This window comes from Melospiza melodia, chromosome 2 (genome assembly GCF_035770615.1).
Source record: "Melospiza melodia melodia isolate bMelMel2 chromosome 2, bMelMel2.pri, whole genome shotgun sequence".
NCBI classification, from domain to species: Eukaryota; Metazoa; Chordata; class Aves; order Passeriformes; family Passerellidae; genus Melospiza; species Melospiza melodia.
Window position 1 is genome coordinate 32404531 of NC_086195.1, and position 18627 is coordinate 32423157.

Here is an 18627-nt window from a genome sequence, read left to right on the forward strand (position 1 = left end):
AGCTGCCCCGATTCTGGATGGCAGATTGCAGGAGCCACTTGGTACTATCAAATCAGCCCAACTTGGCACTGGTGCCACCATGGGTCTGGTAAACATCCTGCCTATCGTAGCTTTTCAGGAGCCAGACGGTCACTCCCTGCCATAGGCCCCCAGACAAAAACCTCGGCCCGTTTCCCTGGCAAACAAAAGTAAACTGCCCCGCTTTTGGATGGCAGATTGCAGGATGCATTTGGTACTATCAAACCTGCCCGACTTGGCCCTGGTGCCACCTTGGCTCTGGGAACCATGCTGCGTAACGTAGATTCTACGAGGACAGGCGGCCACTCCCAGCCACAGGCCTCTAAACAACGGCGCTTTTCCCTGGAAAACAAAACTCGCCTGACAACTTTTTGATGGCAGATTGCCGGAGCCACTTGGTACTATCAAACCAGCCCAACTTGGCACTGGTGCCACCATGGGTCTGGTCACCATCCTGCCTATCGTAGCTTTTCAGGAGCCAGCCGCTCACTCCCAGCCATAGGCCCCCAGACAAATATCTCGGCCCGTTTCCCTGGCAAACAAAAGTAAGCAGCCCCGCTTCTGGATGGCAGATTGCAGGAGCCACATGGTACTATCAAACCAGCCCAACTTGGCACTGGTGCCACCTTGGTTCTGGGAACCATCCTGCCTATCGTGGATTTTCAGGGGCCAGCCGGCCACTCTCAACCATATGCCCCCAAATATATACCACGGCCCTTTTCTCTGGCAAACAAAACTCAACTGCCCCTCTTCTGGATGGCAAATTGCAGGACGCACTTGGTACTACGAAAACAGCCCGACTTGGCACTGATGCCACCTTGGGTCAGGGAACAATCCTGCGTATCGATCTTTTAAGGAGCCAGCCGGCCGCGTCCAGCCATATACCCCCAAAAAAAAACCACGGAACTTTTCTGCAGCAAACAAAAATCCGCTGCCCCCCGTCTGGATGGCAGATTGCAGGAGCTATTTAGTATTATCAAACCAGCCCAACTTGGCACTGGTGCCACCATGAGTTTGGTAACCATCCTGCCTATCGTAGCTTTTCAGTAGCCAGCCAGTCACTCCCAGCCATAGGCCCCCAGACAAATACCTCGGCCCGTTTCCCTGGGAAACAAAATTAAGCTGTCCCGCTTCTGGATGGCAGATTGCAGGAGCCGCTTGGTACTATCAAACCAGCCCAACTTGGCACTGGCGCCACCTTGGCTCTGGGAACCATCCTGCGTATCCTGGGTTCAAAGGAGGCAGCCGGCCACTCCCAGCCACAGGCCTCCAAACACAAACAACGGCGCTTTTCCCTGGAAAACAAAACTGGCCTGCCAACTTTTTGATGGCAGATTGCAGGAGCCACTTGGTACTATCAAACCAGCCCAACTTGGCACTGGTGCCACCATGGGTCTGGTCACCATCCTGCCTATCGTAGCTTTTCAGGCGCCAGCCGGTCACTCCCAGCCATAGGGCCCCAGTCACAAACCTCGGCCCGTTTCCCTGGCAAACAAAAGTAAGCTACCCCGCTTCTGGATGGCAGATTGCAGGAGCCACTTTGTACCATCAAACCAGCCCGACTTGGCACTGGTGCCACCTCTGGTCTGGGAACCATCCTGCGTATCGTGGATTCTAAGGAGCCAGCTGGCCACTCCCAGCCACAGGCCCCCAAACACAAACAACGGCGCTTTTCCCTGGAAAACAAAACTCACCTGCCAACTATTTGATGGCAGATTGCAGGAGCCACTTGGTACTATCAAACCAGCCCAACTTGGCACTGGTGCCACCATGGGTCTGGTCACCATCCTGCCTATCGTAGCTTTTCAGGAGGCAGCCGGTCACTCCCAGCCATAGGCCCCCAGACACAAAGCTCTGCCCGTTTCCCTGGCAAACAAAAGTAAGCTACCCCGCTTCTGGATGGCAGATTGCAGGAGCCACTTTGCACCATCAAACCAGCCCGACTTGGCACTGGTGCCACCTCTGGTCTGGGACCCATCCTGCGTATCGTGGATTCTAAGGAGACAGCTGGCCACTCCCAGCCACAGGCCCCCAAACACAAACAACGGCGCTTTTCCCTGGAAAACAAAACTCGCTTGCCAACTTTTTGATGGAAGATTGCAGGAGCCACTTGGTACTATCAAACCACCCCAACTTGGCAACAAGTGGTTCCTGCAATCTGACATCCAGAAGCGGGGCAGCTTACTTTTCTTTGCCAGGGAAACGGACCGTTGTTTGTGATTGGAGGCGTATGGCTGGGAGTGGCCGACTGGCTCCTTAAAATCCACGATACGCAGGATGGTTCCCAGACCAGAGGTGGCACCACTGCCAAGACGGGCTAGTTTGATGGTGCAAAGTGGCTCCTGCAATCTGCCATCAAAAAGTTGGCAGGAGAGTTTTGTTTTCCAGGGAAAAGCGCCGTTGTTTGTGTTTGGGGGCCTGTGGCTGGGAGTGGCCGGCTGGCTCCTTAGAATCCACGATACGCAGCATGGTATCCAGACCCAAGGTGGCACCAGTGCCAAGTTTTGCTGGTTTGATAGTACCAAGTGCGTCCTGCAATCTGCCATCCAGAAGCGGGGCAGCTTACTTTTGTTTGCCAGGGAAACGGGCCGAGCTTTTTGTCTGGGGGCCTATGGCTGGGAGTGAGCGGCTGGCTCCTGAAAAGCTACGATAGGCAGAATGGTGAGCAGACCCATGGTGGCACAAGTGCCAAGTTGGGCTGGTTTGATAGCACCAAGTGGCTCCTGCAATCTGCCATCAAAATGTTGGCAGGCGAGTTTTGTTTTCCAGGGAAAAGCGCCGTTGTTTGTGTTTGGGTGCCTATGTCTGGGAGTGGCCGGCTGGCTCCTTAGAGTCCACGATACGCAGGATGGTTCCCAGACCAGAGGTGGCACCAGTGCCAAGTCGGGCTGGTTTGATAGTACCGAGTGCGTCCTACAATCTGCCATCCAGAAGCGGGACAGCTTGCTTTTGTTTGCCAGGGAAACGGGTCGAGATTTGTGTCTGGGGGCCTATGGCTGGGAGTGACCGGCTAGGTCCTGAAAAGCTAAGGTAGGCAGGATGGTGACCAGACCCATGGTGGCACCAGTGCCAGGTTGTGCTGGTTTGATAGTACCAAGTGGCTCCTGCAATCTGCCATCAAAAATTTGGCAGGCGAGTTTTGTTTTCCAGGGAAAAGCGCCGTTGTTTGTGTTTGGGGGCCTGTGGCTGGGAGTGGCCGGCTGGCTCCTTAGAATCCACGATACGCAGCATGGTTCCCAGACCAGAGGTGGCACCAGTGCCAAGTCGGGCTGGTTTTATAGTACCAAGTGGTTCCTGCAATCTGCCATCCAGAAGCGGGGCAGCTTACTTTTGTTTGCCAGGGAAACGGGCCGAGGTTTTTGTCTGGGAGCCTATGGCTGGGAGTGACCGGCTGGCTCCTGAAAAGCTACGATAGGCAGGATGGTGACCAGACCCATGGTGGCACCAGTGCCAAGTTGGGCTGATTTGATAGTAGCAAGTGGCTCCTGCAATCTGCCATCAAAAAGTTGTCAGGCGAGTTTTGTTTTCCAGGGAAAAGCGCCGTTGTTTGTGTTTGGGGGCCTGTGGCTGGGAGTGGCCGGCTGGCTCCTTAGAATCCACGATACGCAGCATGGTTCCCAGACCAGAGGTGGCTCCAGTTCCAAGTCGGGCTATTTGATGGTGAAAAGTGGTTCCTGCAATCTGCCATCCAGAAGCGGGGCAGCTTACTTTGGTTTGCCAGGGAAAAGGGCAGAGCATTGTGTCTGGGCGCCTATGGCTGGGAGTGACCGGCTGGCTCCTGAAAAGCTACGATAAGCAGGATGGTGACCAGACCCATGGTGGCACCAGTGCCAAGTTGGGCTGATTTGATAGTACCAAGTGGCTCCTGCAATCTGCCATCAAAAAGTTGGCCGGCGAATTTTGTTTTCCAGGGAAAAGCGCTGTGGTTTGTGTTTGGGGGCCTGTGGCTGGGAGTGGCCGGCTGGATCCTTATAATCCACGATACGCAGCATGGTTCCCAGACCCAAGGTGGCACCAGTGCCAAGTTGGGCTGGTTTGATAGTACCAAGTGGCTCTGGCAATCTGCCATCAAAAAGTTGGCAGGCGAGTTTTGTTTTCCAGGGAAAAGCGCCGTTGTTTTTGTTTGGGGGCCTGTGGCTGGGAGTGGACGGATGGCTAATTAGAATCCACGATACGCAGGATGGTGACCAGACCCATGGTGGCACCAGTGCCAAGTCGGGCTGGTTTGATAGTACCAAGTGGCTCCTGGAATCTGCCATCCAGAAGCGGGATAACTTACTTTTGTTTGTCAGGGAAACGGGCCGAGGTTTGTGTCTGGGGGCCTATGGCTGGGAGTGACCGGCTGGCTCCTGAAAAGCTACGATAGGCAGGATGGTGACCAGACCCATGGTGGCACCAGTGCCAAGTTGGTCTGATTTGATAAAACCAAGTGGCTCCTGCAATCTCCCATCAAAAAGTTGGCAGGAGAGTTTTGTTTTCCAGGGAAAAGCGCCGTTGTTTGTGTTTGGGGGCCTGTGGCTGGGAGTGGCCGGCTGGCTCCTTAGAATCCACGATACGCAGCATGGTATCCAGACCCAAGGTGGCACCAGTGCCAAGTTTTGCTGGTTTGATAGTACCAAGTGGTTCCTGCAATCTGCCATCCAGAAGCAGGGCAGCTTACTTTTGTATGCCAGGGAAACGGGCCGAGGTTTTTGTCTGGGGGCCTATGGCTGGGAGTGACCGGCTGGCTCCTGAAAAGCTACGATAGGCAGGATGGTGACCAGACCCATGGTGGCAACAGTCCCAAGTTGGGCTGATTTGATAGTACCAAGTGGCTCCTGCAATCTGCCGTCAAAATTTGGCAGGCGAGTTTTGTTTTCCAGGGAAAAGCGCCGTTGTTTGTGTTTGGGGGCCTGTGGCTGGGAGTGGCCGGCTGGCTCCTTAGAATCCACGATACGCAGGATGGTTCCCAGACCTGAGGTGGCACCAGTGCCAAGTCGGGCTGGTTTGATAGTACTAAATAGCTCCTGCAATCTGCCATGCAGAAGCGGGGCAGCTTACTTTTGTTTGCCAGGGAAACGGGCCGAGGTTTTTGTCTGGGGGCCTATGGCTGCGAGTGACCGTCTGGCTCCTGAAAAGCTACGATAGGCAGGATGGTGAGCAGACCCATGGTGGCACCAGTGCCAAGTTGAGCTGGTTTGATAGTACCAAGTGGCTCCTGCAATCTGCCATCAAAAAGTTGGCAGGCGAGTTTTGTTTTCCAGGGAAAAGCGCCGTTGTTTGTGTTTGGGTGCCTATGGCTGGGAGTGGCCGGCTGGCTCCTTAGAATCCACGATACGCACCATAGTTCCCAGACCAGAGGTGGCACCAGTGCCAAGTCGGGCTGGTTTGATAGTACCAAGTGCGTCCTACAATCTGCCATCCAGAAGCGGGGCAGCTTACTTTTGTTTGCCAGGGAAACGGGCCGAGCTTTGTGTCTGGGGGCCTATGGCTGGGAGTGACCGGCTGGCTCCTGAAAAGCTACGATAGGCAGGATGGTGACCAGACCCATGGTGGCACCAGTGCCAAGTTGGGCTGATTTGATAGCAGCAAGTGGCTCCTGCAATCTGCCATCAAAATGTCGGCAGGCGGGTTTGTTTTCCAGGGAAAAGCGCTGTGGTTTGTGTTTGGGGGCCTGTGGCTGGGAGTGACCGGCTGGCTCCTTAGAATCCACGATACGCAGGATGGTTCCCAGACCCAAGGTGGCACCAGTGCCAAGTTGGGCTGGTTTGATAGTACCAAGTGGCTCCTGCAATCTGCCATCCAGAAGCGGGGCAGCTTACTTTTGTTTGCCAGGGAAACGGGCCGAGCTTTGTGTCTGGGGGCCTATGGCTGGGAGTGACCGGCTGGCTCCTGAAAAGCTAAGATAGACAGGATGGTGACCAGACCCATGGTGGCACCAGTGTCAAGTTGGGCTGGTTTGATAGTACCAAGTGGCTCCTGCAATCTGCCATCAAAAATTTGGCAGGCGAGTTTTGTTTTCCAGGCAAAAGCGCCGTTGTTTTTGTTTGGGGGCCTGTGGCTGGGAGTGGCCGGCTGGCTCCTTAGAATCCACGATACGCAGCATGGTTCCCAGACCAGAGGTGGCACCAGTGCCAAGTCGGGCTGGTTTTATAGTACCAAGTGGTTCCTGCAATCTGCCATCCAGAAGCGGGGCAGCTTACTTTGGTTTGCCAGGGAAAAGGGCAGAGCATTGTGTCTGGGCGCCTATGGCTGGGAGTGACCGGCTGGCTCCTGAAAAGCTACGATAAGCAGGATGGTGACCAGACCCATGGTGGCACCAGTGCCAAGTTGGGCTGATTTGATAGTACCAAGTGGCTCCTGCAATCTGCCATCAAAAAGTTGGCCGGCGAATTTTGTTTTCCAGGGAAAAGCGCTGTGGTTTTTGTTTGGGGGCCTGTGGCTGGGAGTGGCCGGCTGGCTCCTTATAATCCACGATACGCAGCATGGTTCCCAGACCCAAGGTGGCACCAGTGCCAAGTTGGGCTGGTTTGATAGTACCAAGTGGCTCTGGCAATCTGCCATCAAAAAGTTGGCAGACGAGTTTTGTTTTCCAGGGAAAAGCGCCGTTGTTTTTGTTTGGGGGCCTGTGGCTGGGAGTGGACGGATGGCTAATTAGAATCCACGATAGGCAGGATGGTGACCAGACCCATGGTGGCACCAGTGCCAAGTCGGTCTGGTTTGATAGTACCAAGTGGCTCCGGCAATCTGCCATCCAGAAGCGGGATAACTTACTTTTGTTTGTCAGGGAAACGGGCCGAGGTTTGTGTCTGGGGGCCTATGGCTGGGAGTGACCGGCTGGCTCCTGAAAAGCTACGATAGGCAGGATGGTGACCAGACCCATGGTGGCACCAGTGCCAAGTTGGTCTGATTTGATAAAACCAAGTGGCTCCTGCAATCTCCCATCAAAAAGTTGGCAGGAGAGTTTTGTTTCCCAGGGAAAAGCGCCGTTGTTTGTGTTTGGGGGCCTGTGGCTGGGAGTGGCCGGCTGGCTCCTTAGAATCCACGATACGCAGCATGGTATCCAGACCCAAGGTGTCACCAGTGCCAAGTTTTGCTGGTTTGATAGTACCAAGTGGTTCCTGCAATCTGCCATCCAGAAGCAGGGCAGCTTACTTTTGTATGCCAGGGAAACGGGCCGAGGTTTTTGTCTGGGGGCCTATGGCTGGGAGTGACCGGCTGGCTCCTGAAAAGCTACGATAGGCAGGATGGTGACCAGACCCATGGTGGCACCAGTGCCAAGTTGGGCTGATTTGATAGTACCAAGTGGCTCCTGCAATCTGCCGTCAAAATTTGGCAGGCGAGATTTGTTTTCCAGGGAAAAGCGCCGTTGTTTGTGTTTGGGGGCCTGTGGCTGGGAGTGGCCGGCTGGCTCCTTAGAATCCACGATACGCAGGATGGTTCCCAGACCTGAGGTGGCACCAGTGCCAAGTCGGGCTGGTTTGATAGTACTAAATAGCTCCTGCAATCTGCCATGCAGAAGCGGGGCAGCTTACTTTTGTTTGCCAGGGAAACGGGCCGAGGTTTTTGTCTGGGGGCCTATGGCTGCGAGTGACCGTCTGGCTCCTGAAAAGCTACGATAGGCAGGATGGTGAGCAGACCCATGGTGGCACCAGTGCCAAGTTGAGCTGGTTTGATAGTACCAAGTGGCTCCTGCAATCTGCCATCAAAAAGTTGGCAGGCGAGTTTTGTTTTCCAGGGAAAAGCGCCGTTGTTTGTGTTTGGGTGCCTATGGCTGGGAGTGGCCGGCTGGCTCCTTAGAATCCACGATACGCACCATAGTTCCCAGACCAGAGGTGGCACCAGTGCCAAGTCGGGCTGGTTTGATAGTACCAAGTGCGTCCTACAATCTGCCATCCAGAAGCGGGGCAGCTTACTTTTGTTTGCCAGGGAAACGGGCCGAGCTTTGTGTCTGGGGGCCTATGACTGGGAGTGACCGGCTGGCTCCTGAAAAGCTACGATAGGCAGGATGGTGACCAGACCCATGGTGGCACCAGTGCCAAGTTGGGCTGATTTGATAGCAGCAAGTGGCTCCTGCAATCTGCCATCAAAATGTCGGCAGGCGGGTTTGCTTTCCAGGGAAAAGCACTGTGGTTTGTGTTTGGGGGCCTGTGGCTGGGAGTGACCGGCTGGCTCCTTAGAATCCACGATACGCAGGATGGTTCCCAGACCCAAGGTGGCACCAGTGCCAAGTTGGGCTGGTTTGATAGTACCAAGTGGCTCCTGCAATCTGCCATCCAGAAGCGGGGCAGCTTACTTTTGTTTGCCAGGGAAACGGGCCGAGCTTTGTGTCTGGGGGCCTATGGCTGGGAGTGACCGGCTGGCTCCTGAAAAGCTAAGATAGGCAGGATGGTGACCAGACCCATGGTGGCACCAGTGTCAAGTTGGGCTGGTTTGATAGTACCAAGTGGCTCCTGCAATCTGCCATCAAAAATTTGGCAGGCGAGTTTTGTTTTCCAGGGAAAAGCGCCGTTGATTTTGTTTGGGGGCCTGTGGCTGGGAGTGGCCGGCTGGCTCCTTAGAATCCACGATACGCAGCATGGTTCCCAGACCAGAGGTGGCACCAGTGCCAAGTCGGGCTGGTTTTATAGTACCAAGTGGTTCCTGCAATCTGCCATCCAGAAGCGGGGCAGCTTACTTTGGTTTGCCAGGGAAAAGGGCAGAGCATTGTGTCTGGGCGCCTATGGCTGGGAGTGACCGGCTGGCTCCTGAAAAGCTACGATAAGCAGGATGGTGACCAGACCCATGGTGGCACCAGTGCCAAGTTGGGCTGATTTGATAGTACCAAGTGGCTCCTGCAATCTGCCATCAAAAAGTTGGCCGGCGAATTTTGTTTTCCAGGGAAAAGCGCTGTGGTTTGTGTTTGGGGGCCTGTGGCTGGGAGTGGCCGGCTGGCTCCTTATAATCCACGATACGCAGCATGGTTCCCAGACCCAAGGTGGCACCAGTGCCAAGTTGGGCTGGTTTGATAGTACCAAGTGGCTCTGGCAATCTGCCATCAAAAAGTTGGCAGACGAGTTTTGTTTTCCAGGGAAAAGCGCCGTTGTTTTTGTTTGGGGGCCTGTGGCTGGGAGTGGACGGATGGCTAATTAGAATCCACGAGAGGCAGGATGGTGACCAGACCAGAGGTGGCACCAGTGCCAAGTCGGGCTGGTTTGATAGTACCAAGTGGCTCCGGCAATCTGCCATCCAGAAGCGGGATAACTTACTTTTGTTTGTCAGGGAAACGGGCCGAGGTTTGTGTCTGGGGGCCTATGGCTGGGAGTGACCGGCTGGCTCCTGAAAAGCTACGATAGGCAGGATGGTGACCAGACCCATGGTGGCACCAGTGCCAAGTTGGTCTGATTTGATAAAACCAAGTGGCTCCTGCAATCTCCCATCAAAAAGTTGGCAGGAGAGTTTTGTTTCCCAGGGAAAAGCGCCGTTGTTTGTGTTTGGGGGCCTGTGGCTGGGAGTGGCCGGCTGGCTCCTTAGAATCCACGATACGCAGGATGGTTCCCAGACCTGAGGTGGCACCAGTGCCAAGTCGGGCTCGTTTGATAGTACTAAATAGCTCCTATAATCTGCCATGCAGAAGCGGGGCAGCTTACTTTTGTATGCCAGGGAAACGGGCCGAGGTTTTTGTCTGGGGGCCTATGGCTGGGAGTGACCGGCTGGCTCCTGAAAAGCTACGATAGGCAGGATGGTGACCAGACCCATGGTGGCACCAGTGCCAAGTTGGGCTGATTTGATAGTACCAAGTGGCTCCTGCAATCTGCCGTCAAAATTTGGCAGGCGAGATTTGTTTTCCAGGGAAAAGCGCCGTTGTTTGTGTTTGGGGGCCTGTGGCTGGGAGTGGCCGGCTGGCTCCTTAGAATCCACGATACGCAGGATGGTTCCCAGACCTGAGGTGGCACCAGTGCCAAGTCGGGCTGGTTTGATAGTACTAAATAGCTCCTGCAATCTGCCATGCAGAAGCGGGGCAGCTTACTTTTGTTTGCCAGGGAAACGGGCCGAGGTTTTTGTCTGGGGGCCTATGGCTGCGAGTGACCGTCTGGCTCCTGAAAAGCTACGATAGGCAGGATGGTGAGCAGACCCATGGTGGCACCAGTGCCAAGTTGAGCTGGTTTGATAGTACCAAGTGGCTCCTGCAATCTGCCATCAAAAAGTTGGCAGGCGAGTTTTGTTTTCCAGGGAAAAGCGCCGTTGTTTGTGTTTGGGTGCCTATGGCTGGGAGTGGCCGGCTGGCTCCTTAGAATCCACGATACGCACCATAGTTCCCAGACCAGAGGTGGCACCAGTGCCAAGTCGGGCTGGTTTGATAGTACCAAGTGCGTCCTACAATCTGCCATCCAGAAGCGGGGCAGCTTACTTTTGTTTGCCAGGGAAACGGGCCGAGCTTTGTGTCTGGGGGCCTATGACTGGGAGTGACCGGCTGGCTCCTGAAAAGCTACGATAGGCAGGATGGTGACCAGACCCATGGTGGCACCAGTGCCAAGTTGGGCTGATTTGATAGCAGCAAGTGGCTCCTGCAATCTGCCATCAAAATGTCGGCAGGCGGGTTTGCTTTCCAGGGAAAAGCACTGTGGTTTGTGTTTGGGGGCCTGTGGCTGGGAGTGACCGGCTGGCTCCTTAGAATCCACGATACGCAGGATGGTTCCCAGACCCAAGGTGGCACCAGTGCCAAGTTGGGCTGGTTTGATAGTACCAAGTGGCTCCTGCAATCTGCCATCCAGAAGCGGGGCAGCTTACTTTTGTTTGCCAGGGAAACGGGCCGAGCTTTGTGTCTGGGGGCCTATGGCTGGGAGTGACCGGCTGGCTCCTGAAAAGCTAAGATAGGCAGGATGGTGACCAGACCCATGGTGGCACCAGTGTCAAGTTGGGCTGGTTTGATAGTACCAAGTGGCTCCTGCAATCTGCCATCAAAAATTTGGCAGGCGAGTTTTGTTTTCCAGGGAAAAGCGCCGTTGATTTTGTTTGGGGGCCTGTGGCTGGGAGTGGCCGGCTGGCTCCTTAGAATCCACGATACGCAGCATGGTTCCCAGACCAGAGGTGGCACCAGTGCCAAGTCGGGCTGGTTTTATAGTACCAAGTGGTTCCTGCAATCTGCCATCCAGAAGCGGGGCAGCTTACTTTGGTTTGCCAGGGAAAAGGGCAGAGCATTGTGTCTGGGCGCCTATGGCTGGGAGTGACCGGCTGGCTCCTGAAAAGCTACGATAAGCAGGATGGTGACCAGACCCATGGTGGCACCAGTGCCAAGTTGGGCTGATTTGATAGTACCAAGTGGCTCCTGCAATCTGCCATCAAAAAGCTGGCCGGCGAATTTTGTTTTCCAGGGAAAAGCGCTGTGGTTTGTGTTTGGGGGCCTGTGGCTGGGAGTGGCCGGCTGGATCCTTATAATCCACGATACGCAGCATGGTTCCCAGACCCAAGGTGGCACCAGTGCCAAGTTGGGCTGGTTTGATAGTACCAAGTGGCTCTGGCAATCTGCCATCAAAAAGTTGGCAGACGAGTTTTGTTTTCCAGGGAAAAGCGCCGTTGTTTTTGTTTGGGGGCCTGTGGCTGGGAGTGGACGGATGGCTAATTAGAATCCACGAGAGGCAGGATGGTGACCAGACCAGAGGTGGCACCAGTGCCAAGTCGGGCTGGTTTGATAGTACCAAGTGGCTCCGGCAATCTGCCATCCAGAAGCGGGATAACTTACTTTTGTTTGTCAGGGAAACGGGCCGAGGTTTGTGTCTGGGGGCCTATGGCTGGGAGTGACCGGCTGGCTCCTGAAAAGCTACGATAGGCAGGATGGTGACCAGACCCATGGTGGCACCAGTGCCAAGTTGGTCTGATTTGATAAAACCAAGTGGCTCCTGCAATCTCCCATCAAAAAGTTGGCAGGAGAGTTTTGTTTTCCAGGGAAAAGCGCCGTTGTTTGTGTTTGGGGGCCTGTGGCTGGGAGTGGCCGGCTGGCTCCTTAGAATCCACGATACGCAGGATGGTTCCCAGACCTGAGGTGGCACCAGTGCCAAGTCGGGCTCGTTTGATAGTACTAAATAGCTCCTATAATCTGCCATGCAGAAGCGGGGCAGCTTACTTTTGTTTGCCAGGGAAACGGGCCGAGGTTTGTGTCTGGGGGCCTATGGCTGCGAGTGACCGTCTGGCTCCTGAAAAGCTACGATAGGCAGGATGGTGAGCAGACCCATGGTGGCACCAGTGCCAAGTTGAGCTGGTTTGATAGTACCAAGTGGCTCCTGCAATCTGCCATCAAAAAGTTGGCAGGCGAGTTTTGTTTTCCAGGGAAAAGCGCCGTTGTTTTTGTTTGGGAGCCTATGGCTGGGAGTGGCCGGCTGGCTCCTTAGAATTCACGATACGCACCATGGTTCCCAGACCAGAGGTGGCACCAGTGCCAAGTCGGGCTGGTTTGATAGTACCAAGTGAATCCTACAATCTGCCATCCAGAAGCGGGGCAGCTTACTTTTGTTTGCCAGGGAAACGGGCCGAGCTTTGTGTCTGGGGGCCTATGGCTGGGAGTGACCGGCTGGCTCCTGAAAAGCTACGATAGGCAGGATGGTGACCAGACCCATGGTGGCACCAGTGCCAAGTTGGGCTGATTTGATAGTAGCAAGTGGCTCCTGCAATCTGCCATCAAAATGTCGGCAGGCGGGTTTTGTTTTCCAGGGAAAAGCGCTGTGGTTTGTGTTTGGGGGCCTGTGGCTGGGAGTGACCGGCTGGCTCCTTAGAATCCACGATACGCAGGATGGTTCCCAGACCCAAGGTGGCACCAGTGCCAAGTTGGGCTGGTTTGATAGTACCAAGTGCGTCCTGCAATCTGCCATCCAGAAGCGGGGTAGCTTACTTTTGTTTGCCAGGGAAACGGGCCGAGGATTGTGTCCCGGGGCCTATGGCTGGGAGTGACCGGCTGGCTCCTGAAAAGCTACGATAGGCAGGATGGTGACCAGACCCATGTGGCACCAGTGCCAAGTTGGGCTGGTTTGATAGTACCAAGTGGCTCCTGCAATCTGCCATCAAAAAGTTGGCAGGCGAATTTGTGATCCAGGGAAATGCGCCGTTGTTTTTGTTTGGGGGCCTGTGGCTGGGAGTGGCCGGCTGGCTCCTTAGAATCCACGATACGCAGCATGGTTCCCAGACCAGAGGTGGCACCAGTGCCAAGTCGGGCTGGTTTGATGGTGAAAAGTGGCTCCTGCAATCTGCCATCCAGTAGCGGAATAACTTACTTTTGTTTGCCAGGGAAACTGTCCGAGCTTTTTGTCTGGGGGCCTATGGCTGGGAGTGACCGGCTGGCTCCTGAAAAGCTACGATAGGCAGGATGGTGACCAGACCCATGGTGGCACCAGTGTCAAGTTGGGCTGGTTTGATAGTACCCAGTGGCTCCGGCAATCTGCCATCAAAATTTGGCAGGCGAGTTTTGTTTTCCAGGGAAAAGCGCCGTTGTTTTTGTTTGGGGGCCTGTGGCTGGGAGTGGACGGATGGCTAATTAGAATCCACGATACGCAGGATGGTTCCCAGACCAGAGGTGGCACCAGTGCCAAGTCGGGCTGGTTTGATGGTGCAAAGTGGCTCCTGCAATGTGCCATCCAGAAGCGGGGTAGCTTATTTTTCTTTGCCAGGGAAACGGGCCGAGGTTTTTGTCTGGGGGCCTATGGCTTGGAGTGACCGGCTGGCTCCTGAAAAGCTACGATAGGCAGGATGGTGACCAGACCCATGGTGGCACCAGTGCCAAGTTGGGCTGGTTTGATAGTACCAAGTGGCTCCTGCAATCTGCCATCAAAATGTTGGCAGGCGAGTTTTGTTTTCCAGGGAAAAGCGCCGTTGTTTGTGTTTGGGGGCCTGTGGCAGGGAGTGGCCGGCTGGCTCCTTAGAATCCACGATACGCAGGATGGTTCCCAGACCAGAGGTGGCACCAGTGCCAAGTCGGGCTGGTTTGATAATACCTAGTGGATCCTGCAATCTGCCATCCAGAAGCGGGACAGCTTACTTTTGTTTGCCAGGGAAACGGGCCGAGCTTTGTGTCACGGGGCCTATGGCTGGGAGTGACCGTCTAGGTCCTGAAAAGCTACGATAGGCAGGATGGTGACCAGACCCATGGTGGCACCAGTGCCAAGTTGGGCTGGTTTGATAGTACCAAGTGGCTCCTGCAATCTGCCATCAAAAAGTTGGCAGGCGAGTTTTGTTTTCCAGGGAAAAGCGCCGTTGTTTGTGTTTGGAGGCCTGTGGCTGGGAGTGGCCGGCTTGCTAATTGGAATCCACGATACACAGCATGGTTCCCAGACCAGAGGTGGCACCAGTGCCAAGTTGGGCTGGTTTGATGGTGCAAAGTGGCTCCTGCAATCTGCCATCCAGAAGCGGGGCAGCTTACTTTTGTTTGCCAGGGAAACGGGCCGAGGTTTTTCTCTGGGGGCCTATGGCTGGGAGAGACCTGCTAGGTCCTGAAAAGCTACGATAGGCAGGATGGTGACCAGACCCATGGTGGCACCAGTGCCAAGTTGGGCTGATTTGACAGTACCAAGTGGCTCCTGCAATCTGCCATCTAAAAGTTGGCAGGCGAGTTTTGTTTTCCAGGGAAAAGCGCCGTTGTTTGTGTCTGGGGGCCTGTGGCTGGAGTGGCCGGCTGGCTCCTTACAATGAACGATACGCAGGATGGTTCCCAGACCTGAGGTGGCACCAGTGCCAAGTCGGGCTAGTTTGATGGTGCAAAGTGGCTCCTGCAATCTGCCATCCAGAAGCGGGGTAGCTTACTTTTGTTTGCCAGGGAAACGGGCCAAAGATTTTCTCTGGGGGCCTATGGCAGGGAGGGACCGGCTGGCTCCTGAAAAGCTACGATAGGCAGGATGGTGACCAGACCCATGGTGGCACCAGTGCCAAGTTGGGCTGATTTGATAGTACCAAGTGGCTCCTGCAATCTGCCATCAAAATATTGGCAGGCGAGTTTTGTTTTCCAGGGAAAAGCGCTGTGGTTTGTGTTTGGGGGCCTGTGGCTGGGAGTGACCGGCTGGCTCCTTAGAATCCACGATACGCAGGATGGTTCCCAGACCCAAGGTGGCACCAGTGCCAAGTCGGGCTGGTTTGATAGTACCAAGTGCGTCCTGCAATCTGCCATCCAGAAGCGGGGCAGCTTACTTTGTTTGCCAGGGAAACGGGCCGAGGTTTTTGTCTGGGCGCCTATGGCTTGGAGTGACCGGCTAGGTCCTGAAAAGCTACGATAGGCAGGATGGTGACCAGACCCATGGTGGCACCAGTGCCAAGTTGGGCTGGTTTGATAGTACCAAGTGGCTCCTGCAATCTGCCATCAAAATGTTGGCAGGCGAGTTTTGTTTTCCAGGGAAAAGCGCCGTTGTTTGTGTTTGGGGGCCTGTGGCTGGGAGTGGACGGATGGCTCCTTAGAACCACGATACGCAGGATGGTTCCCAGACCAGAGGTGGCACAAGTGCCAAGTCGGGCTGGTTTGATAGTACCAAGTTGTTCCTGCAATCTGCCATCCAGAAGCGGGGCAGCTTACTTTTGTTTGCCAGGGAAACGGGCCGAGGTTTTTGTCTGGGGGCCTATAGCTGGGAGTGACCGTCTGGCTCCTGAAAAGCTACGATAGGCAGGATGGTGACCAAACGCATGGTGGCACCAGTGCCAAGTTGGGCTGATTTGATAGTACCAAGTGGCTCCTGCAATCTGCCATCAAAATGTTGGCAGGCGAGTTTTGTTTTCCAGGGAAAAGCGCCGTTGTTTGTGTTTGGGGGCCTGTGGCTGGGAGTGGCCGGCTGGCTCCTTAGAATCCACGATACGCAGGATGGTTCCCAGACCAGAGGTGGCACCAGTGCCAAGTCGGGCTGGTTTGATACTACCAAGTGCGTCCTGCAATCTGCCATCCAGAAGCGGGGCAGCTTACTTTTGTTTGCCAGGGAAACGGGCCGAGGTTTGTGTCTGGGGGCCTATGGCTGCGAGTGACCGGCTGGCTCCTGAAAAGCTACGATAGGCAGGATGGTGACCAGACCCATGGTGGCACCAGTGCCAAGTTGGGCTGGTTTGATAGTACCAAGTGGCTCCTGCAATCTGCCATCAAAAAGTTGGCAGGCGAGTTTTGTTTTCCAGGGAAAAGCGCCGTTGTTTGTGTTTGGGGGCCTGTTTCTGGGAGTGGACGGATGGCTCCTTAGAATCCACGATACGCAGCATGGTTCCCAGACCAGAGGTGGCACCAGTGCCAAGTCGGGCTAGTTTGATGGTGCAAAGTGGTTCCTGCAATCTGCCATCCAGAAGCGGGGTAGCTTACTTTTGTTTGCCAGGGAAACGGGCCGAGGTTTGTGTCTGGGGGCCTATGGCTGGGAGTGACCGGCTGGCTCCTGAAAAGCTACGATAGGCAGGATGGTGACCAGACCCATGGTGGCACCAGTGCCAAGTTGGGCTGATTTGATAGTACCAAGTGGCTCCTGCAATCTGCCATGAAAAAGTTGGCAGGCGAGTTTTGTTTTCCAGGGAAAAGCGCCGTTGTTTCTGTTTGGGGGCCTGTGGCTGGGAGTGGCCGGCTGGCTCCTTAGAATCCACGATACGCGGCATGGTTCCCAGACCAGAGGTGGCACCAGTGCCAAGTTGGGCTGGTTTGATAGTACCAAGTGGCTCCTGCAATCTGCCATCCAGAAGCGGGGCAGCTTACTTTTGTTTGCCAGGGATACGGGCCGAGGTTTGTGTCTCAGGGCCTATGGCTGGGAGTGACCACCTGGCTCCTGAAAAGCTACGATAGGCAGGATGGTGACCAGACCCATGGTGGCACCAGTGCCAAGTTGGGCTGGTTTGATAGTACCAAGTGGCTCCTGCAATCTGCCATCAAAAAGTTGGCATGCGAGTTTGTTATCCAGGGAAAAGCGCCGTTGTTTGTGTTTGGGGGCCTGTGGCAGGGAGTGGCCGGCTGGCTCCTTAGAATCCACGATACGCAGGATGGTTCCCAGACCAGAGGTGGCACCAGTGCCAAGTTGGGCTGGTTTGATGGTGAAAAGTGGCTCCTGCAATCGGCCATCCAGAAGCGGGATAACTTACTTTTGTTTGCCAGGGAAACGGGCCGAGGTTTTTGTCTGGGGGCCTATGGCTGGGAGTGACCGGCTGGCTCCTGAAAAGCTACGATAGGCAGGATGGTGACCAGACCCATGGTGGCACCAGTGCCAAGTCGGGCTGGTTTGATAGTACTAAATAGCTCCTGCAATCTGCCATGCAGAAGCGGGGCAGCTTACTTTTGTTTGCCAGGGAAACGGGCCGAGGTTTTTGTCTGGGGGCCTATGGCTTGGAGTGACCGGCTGGCTCCTGAAAAGCTACGATAGGCAGGATGGTGAGCAGACCCATGGTGGCACCAGTGCCAAGTTGAGCTGGTTTGATAGTACCAAGTGGCTCCTGCAATCTGCCATCAAAAAGTTGGCAGGCGAGTTTTGTTTTCCAGGGAAAAGCGCCGTTGTTTGTGTTTGGGTGCCTATGGCTGGGAGTGGCCGGCTGGCTCCTTAGAATCCACGATACGCACCATAGTTCCCAGACCAGAGGTGGCACCAGTGCCAAGTCGGGCTGGTTTGATAGTACCAAGTGCGTCCTACAATCTGCCATCCAGAAGCGGGGCAGCTTACTTTTGTTTGCCAGGGAAACGGGCAGAGCTTTGTGTCTGGGGGCCTATGACTGGGAGTGACCGGCTGGCTCCTGAAGAGCTACGATAGGCAGGATGGTGACCAGACCCATGGTGGCACCAGTGCCAAGTTGGGCTGATTTGATAGCAGCAAGTGGCTCCTGCAATCTGCCATCAAAATGTCGGCAGGCGGGTTTGTTTTCCAGGGAAAAGCGCTGTGGTTTGTGTTTGGGGGCCTGTGGCTGGGAGTGACCGGCTGGCTCCTTAGAATCCACGATACGCAGGATGGTTCCCAGACCCAAGGTGGCACCAGTGCCAAGTTGGGCTGGTTTGATAGTACCAAGTGGCTCCTGCAATCTGCCATCCAGAAGCGGGGCAGCTTACTTTTGTTTGCCAGGGAAACGGGCCGAGCTTTGTGTCTGGGGGCCTATGGCTGGGAGTGACCGGCTGGCTCCTGAAAAGCTAAGATAGGCAGGATGGTGACCAGACCCATGGTGGCACCAGTGTCAAGTTGGGCTGGTTTGATAGTACCAAGTGGCTCCTGCAATCTGCCATCAAAATGTTGGCAGGCGAGTTTTGTTTTCCAGGGAAAAGCGCCGTTGATTTTGTTTGGGGGCCTGTGGCTGGGAGTGGCCGGCTGGCTCCTTAGAATCCACGATACGCAGCATGGTTCCCAGACCAGAGGTGGCACCAGTGCCAAGTCGGGCTGGTTTTATAGTACCAAGTGGTTCCTGCAATCTGCCATCCAGAAGCGGGGCAGCTTACTTTGGTTTGCCAGGGAAAAGGGCAGAGCATTGTGTCTGGGCGCCTATGGCTGGGAGTGACCGGCTGGCTCCTGAAAAGCTACGATAAGCAGGATGGTGACCAGACCCATGGTGGCACCAGTGCCAAGTTGGGCTGATTTGATAGTACCAAGTGGCTCCTGCAATCTGCCATCAAAAAGTTGGCCGGTGAATTTTGTTTTCCAGGGAAAAGCGCTGTGGTTTGTGTTTGGGGGCCTGTGGCTGGGAGTG